General features: G+C 47.8%; 1 pseudogene; it reads left to right on the top strand.

The window, feature by feature from the left end:
* The first annotated feature begins 346 nt into the window (after positions 1-346).
* On the top strand, positions 347-1,365 carry LOC130890606 (mitochondrial import inner membrane translocase subunit Tim17-A-like; annotated as a pseudogene).
* The last annotated feature ends 7,300 nt before the right edge of the window (positions 1,366-8,665 follow it).

Raw genomic sequence — 8,665 nt, 5'->3', positions numbered from 1 at the left:
TAATATTGCCTCAGTCTCTCTGACGAGGAGACGGCCTGAAAGGGGATTATTTCTTCTCAAGTTGTTCTAGAGGCTCATCAAGATGCCGGTACACTGGGGAGTGGTCCAGACCCCACCCCCAGGGAGGGGTCAGGACCTGGCCTTGCTGGGATAGAAGCGAGGGACTGGTGCCTACGCTCCCAACTTGACAGCAGGTAGGATTGATTTTATTTTTTTGTTCTCTGGTCCTCTGGTATCTTCCCTTCCTGTGACATCATGGTTGGATTGGATTGGACCTTGCTGTCATACAATCATTGAACTTGACCACCTCAGTAAACATCCTGACTCCAGGTGGGCTAGAACCAAGATGGAGGAGTATGCGAGGGATCCGTGCCTCTGGCTGTCGACCGCCTCCACGGGGTTACTCTGTCTGGGGTCTGTAACCCGCCTGGCTGGTCAGTTATTCCAGGGTCAGGGAGAGGTACCATCTGAAAGACATTGGCCGATAAGGGGAAGAAGGCCAAGCATAGTTCTTGTCAAAGCCTCCGTTTATTAGAGTCATGGTTACAGCTTATATAGCCCCTGGATGAGGAGCTTGGGGGGCTGGGGCACGGGATCTTGCCACGTGGTCCATGCCGGTCACGTAGGCCAAGAGGTTACGATCGGTCAGGTCACGATTCCTCTGCCAGGAGTTCACAAGTTGACACACCTAGTTCTCTGGATAATTAGAGTGTGAGGTGGTTCCGCTAACAGATAGCTCTCTATTAACAGTTAATTTGGGTGTGGGATAGGCTTTGTCAATAAAACAATTCTCAATACAATTGGGAAGTGGAGCCCTCTGCAAACTCCTCACGGCGGTGATCCCTATAATAATTTTGGGGGGGACATGGCTCCTGACACCTGGCAAATCGTGGGCGACTGTGGTGGTGCCTTTACCATGGGTACCATAGGTGATGGTATCTTTCAAGCCTTCGAAGGCTTTCGAAATTCTCCAGTGGGAGTAAACCACAGACTCCGAAGGAGTTTGACAGCTATTAAAACCAGGGCTCCACTATTGGGAGGTAGCTTTGCAGTTTGGGGAGGACTGTTTTCCATGATTGACTGTAGTATGGTTCAGATAAGAGGCAAAGAAGATCCCTAGAACTCCATCACTAGCGGTTCCTTAACAGGAGCTATCCTGGCAGCAAGAAATGGACCGGTGGCCATGCTGGGGTCGGCTGCCATGGGAGGCATTCTCCTAGCTTTGATTGAAGGAGCTGGTATCTTGTTGACAAGGTTTGCCTCTGCACATTTTCCAATGGCCCTCAGTTTGCGGAAGACAACTCGCAGCTGCCGTCAAGCCAGCTGCCACCCTCACCCTTCGGAGACTACCGACACTATCAGTAGGCCATCCTTCCCAGGAGTCCTGTGCCTGAGTTCAGTAGGGTTTCAGAAGATCAAGTTACAGTCTCTTTAAAGCCGTGGGTGGGGCAGTGGTGGCCATGCAGGCCATGAAGACACATTTAACACATTTTTCTATTTAAAAGAGACTCAAAGGGAAGAAAAGATACTGAGTTTATTTATTCACATGTGATCAGAATAAATATCTAATGCATTTAAAGAGCGTATATATACACATGCTTCGAAGATAAAGGACCAATGGGCAAAAATAACAGTGAAACTCGGCCATCATTTCCTTCAGGACTCCTCTGCCTGGTATTTTGTATACACTTATTCAGACAATAAAAGTTTCCTGGGATTTAAAAAAAAAAATCCTGTCTCCAAATATAGCTACATTCTTGGGTGTTCAAAGGGACTTGGGGTTCAATTAGCACATAGTCCTCTGCTATAGGAGAACGACTAAATAGAGTATGAGCTAGACAATGGAGTATCACATAACTATGAAGGAAAGTTCAAGAAAACCCTGCAATCGGCACGAGTCTTTTTTCATATGTATTCCTGTGTCTCCTACATATTTTATATGTACATATATGCCATGCTCATCATAAATGATTGCAATTTGAATAGGACTGTCCCCCATGTATCTGAACACTTGGTCCCCAGCTGGTGGTGCTCTGGAAAAGCTGTGAAACCCTCAGGAGGTAGAGCCTCTCTGAGGAAGTGGGCCATTGAGTTGGGCCTTGAGGCATTATAGTCCAGCCCTGTTTCCTGTTTACTTCTTGCTTTCTGAGTGTAAACAAGAAGTAACCTAGCCTCTCACCCCTTCCATCATGCCTTCCTGGCCGCTGCTGGGTCCCCTACTGAAATGGGTTGTCCCCCTCAGGAACTGTAAAACAAAATAACCCTTTTCCCTCTGCCGCTGCTCTCGGCAGCATATTTTATTGCAGCAACAAGGAAGTAACCAGGACATATATTCCACACACGCCCAAGCACTGTGGACGGGAAGCTTACCCTCGGAGAGTGGTCTCTGGGGCCAACAGTTACTATTGAACATAGAGCACAGTCATGAACCAGTTCGTTACCGTCCTTTCTTTTCTACAGCAAACCAAGCTGAACTGTGATCTCCTGAAAACTTCGATCTATTTAACCACGGGGTCACTGATCTAACGACAGCTCTAATTAGTTCCTGCTGCCTCAAAATTAAACTTGAAGTTTATTTTTCTCTATAAATTGATGTATCAGTGGCTCCAGCTGATGTTTACTGACAGACTCCTCTCAGCCATTCTCACATTCCCGATAGGTAGATTTGTTGTCTTTTGATTCCTCTATCCATGCTGTAGCTCTGGGTATCAAGTACACATTTAACACACACAGACAGACACACATAAACACATGCATGGTCACATATAGACACATACACTGATATATATGTATACACATACATACATGTACAGAGATACATATAATACAAAACACAGACATACAGATATATGTGTGTGTGTATACAGAGTCACACTGATGCATATATATTCACACACACGAACACATACACGCGCACACACACACATATACATATATATATATGCCCTCAAACATATATGTATAATTTTTTTTAGTAAAGAAAACAGTTTGGGGGTGGGGGGGGACTAAGTGTCTTTCTTCTCCTCCTGACCTTGAAGGCATGAAGGGCATGGCCCCCGTGGCAATGTTGATTGTTCACGCCCAGCACACAGACTGGCGTATCAAGATTACCGGAGAAATCCACTTGAATTGGGTGTTGGAGTAGCTGACACGGGAATGGAGGCTTCATCCCAAAGACCCTTACAGACATTTAGCACCGGTCACGTTTTCTAGAGAGCCAGAGACATCTCCAAAATGGAGTAGATATTTGCTGTATGACAAAACATTTTCTGGGGAGACACAACACAACATCTGCTCACCCCAGACAGGGATTCTACAGCGGACCAAAGCACCATTTTAAGTCTTACAATTGTATCTACACTTTGGTCTGCTGTGACAGGCGCTAAATATCTATCTGGGTCTTTGGGGTGACGCCCCATCCCTGTGCAATTCCCTGGAATATCTCTTGAGGACAAAGTAAACATGAGCGCTCTGTTGTTTCTGGGCCCTGGAAGATGAAAGTCTGGAAAAAATATATATGTGTTAGTCAGGGTTCTCTATGGGAAAAGAACTTGTGGAATGAATCTACATATGTATGCAGAGAAAGGGGATTTATTACCATGGTCTTACAGGCCGTGGTCCTGTTAGTCCAACAATGGCTGTCTACCAATAGAAAGCCCAAGAGTCTAGTAATTGTGAGTCCATGAGGCTGGACGGCTCAGCTGGTCTTCAGTGCACACTGGAATCCTGGAGGAGCAGGCTCTCTGCCAGGGAAGGAATGGACTTGCCAGGGAGAGCAAACAGGGCAAGACAAAGCCGACCTTCCTCCATATCTTTGGATAGGCTTCCAGTACATTTGGCCCAGATTAAAGGTGAATCTTCCAGCCTCAAAGATATGCATTGGATATGGCTCTTCCCATTTCAAATGATTTAATTAAGAAAAAAAATTTCCTCATGGTTGTGCCCAGCCATTTGGGTTTTAGTTAATTCCAGATGTGGCGGGGCTGACATCAAGAATGGTATCACAGTACATAAGTTATACGCGAGTGTCTTAGAGAAAGGCAAGCCTGCCCGTTTCATGTCACAAGAGCTGCTCAGTGCCTCCCTTGTGCCCAGCGTGGACACAGCTAGAGCAGACAGGGAAACTGAGTCTGTCAGAAGTCAGTTGGGAGAGAGAGGAAGGCATTTTGTATGTTCCCATGGCCACTAGTCCTGAGACTCACACAATCTATTGCAGCTCTTGCTTGGGATTAACCATGAGTTTTAGCGCTTCTATTTATAACTGAATTTAAAGATGATTACTAACAGAATTGACTTCCACTCTGACTCTGATGTAGTGCTGACGAGCTAGCTGAAACACAATGCAGTCCCTGCCCAGAGTGGCTGTCAAGGCATAAACAACTCAGGAGGGAGGCGCTGCTGCGGCTTTGCCGAGCAGATGGTCCGGTGACGTCAGCGTCTCCAAATTACCTGCAGCCAAAGCAGATGGAAAAACCAACGTGGAAGCCAGGCCTGATGGCAGGCAACAGCCACAGAGAATCAGGGATGACTGCAAAATGCTGACTTTGGTTGCCTCATCCTAAGAGCTGCTAGGGACCCGTTTCCTTTGTGCGGATTCCTTTAATGAATGACAAGCTATGATTCCTGCCACCAATAGAGGCTGGAGGAGGTGGCATTTGTCATGTCCCTGCTGCTAAAAACGTATGTGGATTCTAAATAGAAACAGCTGGGGGAGATGGCTCAGTGTCCACGGCACAAGCTGGAGGACTTAGTTCAGATTCCTGGCACCATGCAAATGCTAGCTTTGGCAGCTTATGTCTGAAACCAGAGCTGGCGTGGAGGTAAGGGACAGAGACTGGCTAACCCCAGAAACCCTTTGGTCAGCCAGTCTTGCTGAAGTGATGAGCTTCACATGAGAGACCCTGATTTTAGGGAAACTAGTGGAGAGTGATTGAGGAAAACACCGGAAGTCCACGCGTGAAAGAAGGAAGGAAGGAAAGAAGGAAGGGCCAGAGTAGGAGTGTGGAAGCTTCCCTGTGGTGGTCCACACGTCAATCCCACCACTCGGGAATCAGAGGCAGGTGGATCTCTGTGAGTTCAGGGTCAGCCTAGTCTACAGAGCAAGTTCCAGGAGAGTCGGGGCTGTTACACAGGAAAACCTTGCCCCCTCCCCCTGAAAAGAGCCTTATCCTGCCAGCTGCTGGCCTTTTAACCTCCTCCCTACCCCTCCCAGCCCCCTCCCCGTGCCCTCTTGTTATCTGCTACAGTCGGCCCGGATTATCTAGACTACAAAATCTTAAATCCTGGGGCCAGAACCAGAGAGCTGTGTACACACAGATGAAGTCAGTCTCCAGAGGTCCCTTCCTTTCCATGGGCAGACAGGTCTCTCTCTGAAGCCATCACAGTTCTGCACACCACGGAGTCCCTAACTCCTAGCTCTTAAGAAGCCCAGAACACAAGGCACCAGGCTCACATACAACAAACTAGAAGGAAAACCAGAAGGAAGCACTTAAAAACAAAATCCCAGTAGTGCTTTCTATCATGTGTATGTCTGACTTCCTGACGGCGGAAGGGACACAGCCCACTCAAGCGTGCGGCTCTGCCAGGCCTCGCCTTTCCCCCCATTCCCTCTGCCTTGCTAAAAATAAGATTACATTATATCAAATTCTTAAAACCAACCCCCAAGGTCCAGTCCCTTAATTGACCAATCTCTTCTCCTGAGGCTGACCACCAAGGTCCAGGTATCAAAGTAAGCCCTTTTGGCTCACCAAATTCACACGCACAATTAAAATTAAACATCTCATGCTAACACAGGGTTCCCCTTGTACCTTTATAAACTGTCGTGTGTCTAGGGGCCACATCTGTCTCCTCCCTCTCCAGAGGCAGTCACTGCCTCTGCTCCCTTTCCCTGGTTCCCTTCCCCTTCTCCCTCACCCTCTATCTCCTGTCTTTGTCTCTTACTCCCTGACCTCTGTCTCTCGGGGCAAACACATCTCCTTCCTGCTGTGCTTGTCTGAGAACTTGGTCTTGCAGTCCTGAGGCAATACTTTTTCTTTTAACAGCCTTGCCTGGGACAGGGCTGTTCTGGTGTCAGATCCAGAAAAATAATCCTGAGACAAGAATGTAAGTACAGGAAATGTGAGTGGGGGCTGTGGGGGGGGTGTCCCTGGAAGTGACAGGGGAGGAAGAAACAAGGCCGGAAGGGAAAACACACCTCTAAGTCAGCAACCGAGAGTGAGGAACCGAGAGCTTGGAATCCCCCACGCCCATGCCCATCTGTCACCCGATGACAGCTGCTGCCAGGGACACTGGCTTCTTTCTACTTTGGGATTTTTCAGGACAAGAAAAAGCCTTCCTTCCAGGGGAGTGTGGCTGATGTTTGCCAGGGAATGCCCAGACCAGGATGATGCAGAGCATGCTAACCTACTTTATGTCGCTATGATACCAGTGCTGGGTGCTTTATAAATTAAAGACCTTTGTTTGGTTCATATTTAGAGTCTGGATTCCAAGATTAGGTGGCCCTGTCTTTGTGGCCTGTGACAAGCTGTACCCCACCCCAAGCCCCATCTGTATGTCAATATAACAGAAAAACAGAAAGGGAAGCTCCCACCTGCAGAAATGACCAGCACGTGGACAGGCCTTACGTTAGAATTCATTCTAGCGAGAACTCCTGCCATGAAATCAGCCTCTGCTTTCTGGGGGTGGTGACCATCTCACCTTTGCCACAGTGGGGACCAGGTTCCAGCACACGAACACACTCGACTGTCTCGGACCCGAACCGGAATGTGAGCAGCTTTTATTGCAGTAAGCTTTGGGTTGGGATCTCCCTTCTCTGGACTTGCTACATGGCCTCAGACAAGTAAATTTCACTTCATTCTCTAACCCATATCTCCCTTGACACCACTGGATATAAGAGCACCAATGAGAATAAAATGTTAGCTCAGTGCTTGATATAAAGGGAGCCTAGTTTTTTCCCTCTTTGTTTGTTTGTCTAATTGGGATCTCACTTGTGTAGCCTTGGCTACCGTGGTGTTCTTTACGTAGACCAAGCTGTTCTTGAACTCACAGAGATCCGCCTGGCTCTGCCTCCAGAGTGCTGGGATCAAAGGCTTGTGCCACCACTCCCAATTTCTCTTTGCTGCTACCGAATACCGGAAGAAGGAACTCGTTGCTTTGGCTTACAGTTTCAGAGATGTCAGTCCACAGTGAGAGGCAGTGACAGGCAGTGACAAAGGAATAGAGGAAGAGGTCAAGGCAAGACACAACATCAAAGACATACTCTGTGGTTGCCCAAGGTCTCCAGGCAGGCCCACCCCCCTTTCCCAAGCATACTGTGGTGCCATCAAGGGAGCAGCCCACTCACTGGGTCAAAGCTCTGGAGAGCCCGTCATCCCCGGAAACACCCTCAAGGACACGCTCACCTGTGCTTCACTGGCCTGCTGGCCTGTTCTCAATCCATTGAAAATAAGATTAACCAACCCAGTGTAAGGAACATGGGATCTGGAATTACACCAGATGCTGCAACATGTAGGGATTTTGGACTCAGGACAACTTCCTGATTTCACAGAGGAAGCTTAAAGAGGAGGGAATGTTTATTGTCCTGGATTCGAGAGCAGCTGGAACAGACCTGCACCTGGCATTGTTCGATGTGCACCGTTCTCTCCAGCGCCTTGGACTGACTTCCCCAGGATTATTCATAGAATACAGATCTAGAAAAGAGACTGAATCATCGCCTTCTCCTTCCAGAGTGTTTCTATGCCGTTTGAATAATTAGCAGTGGCCACCCACAGTGTTGCCCACCGTTCTGTGTTCAGGAAGTGCATGAGGATAATGTAATGGTAAAAGTAAAACGCTGAGGATTCCGAGTGGCTGCAGCGGGCCATGAGACCACAATGCAGGTCCCCGAGCCGGGGTAGGCAGCGGGTCCCAGAGCAGCCAGTCCCAGGCAGGGACGGTGCACGAGACCACTCCACAGGTCTCCAAAGGTGGCTGGTCCCGGGCAGAGAACCACGCGGCTGGCAAGAGACAGATGGATATGTTTCGAAAGGGAGACAGAAAAGGAAGAAACTCAGGCTGCTAGCAAGAAGGAAGATCTGCTTGCCTCAGTGAACGGGGAGGTCGTGGGCTGGGCTTGTCTCTTAAAGAGACAGGACAGGTCATTACAGATAGGGTGCCTCAGGCCAAGCACATGGATGATTTCAATGTTTATGGAATGCATGTTGACTTGGTAGAGAAGTCAGTAAGAACATAGGATTCTGATCCTGAAGCTAGTATCACGAAAATAAATCACACGCATGCGCGCGCACACACACAATAACAACAACAAAAACAACAACCTAGTGTATTCATTTGTTTGTAATAATGATATATACTCATTATAGGATCATTATAGGAATATTTAAGGATACAAATAAAAAAATAGGTAGGGCAGTGGTGGCGTGTGCCTTTAATCCCAGCACTCAAGAGGCAGAAGCAGGAGGATCTCTGTGAGTTCAAGGTCAGCATAGTCTACAGAATGAGAACCAGGACAGTCTCCAAAGCTACACAGAGAAACCCTGTCTCAAAAAAAAAAATTAGGAATCTTAAGATACATCAGAAAATAAAGTTGGGGAGGCTGGAGAGATGGCTCGGTGGGTAAAAGCACTTGTTACTCATGCAGAGGACCAGGGTTCAATTTCCAGCACTC

Source organism: Chionomys nivalis, chromosome 19 (genome assembly GCF_950005125.1).
Source record: "Chionomys nivalis chromosome 19, mChiNiv1.1, whole genome shotgun sequence".
In the NCBI taxonomy this organism is placed as follows: Eukaryota; Metazoa; Chordata; class Mammalia; order Rodentia; family Cricetidae; genus Chionomys; species Chionomys nivalis.
Note: the sequence above shows the minus strand (reverse complement) of the source record. Positions and strands in the feature narration are given on the sequence as shown.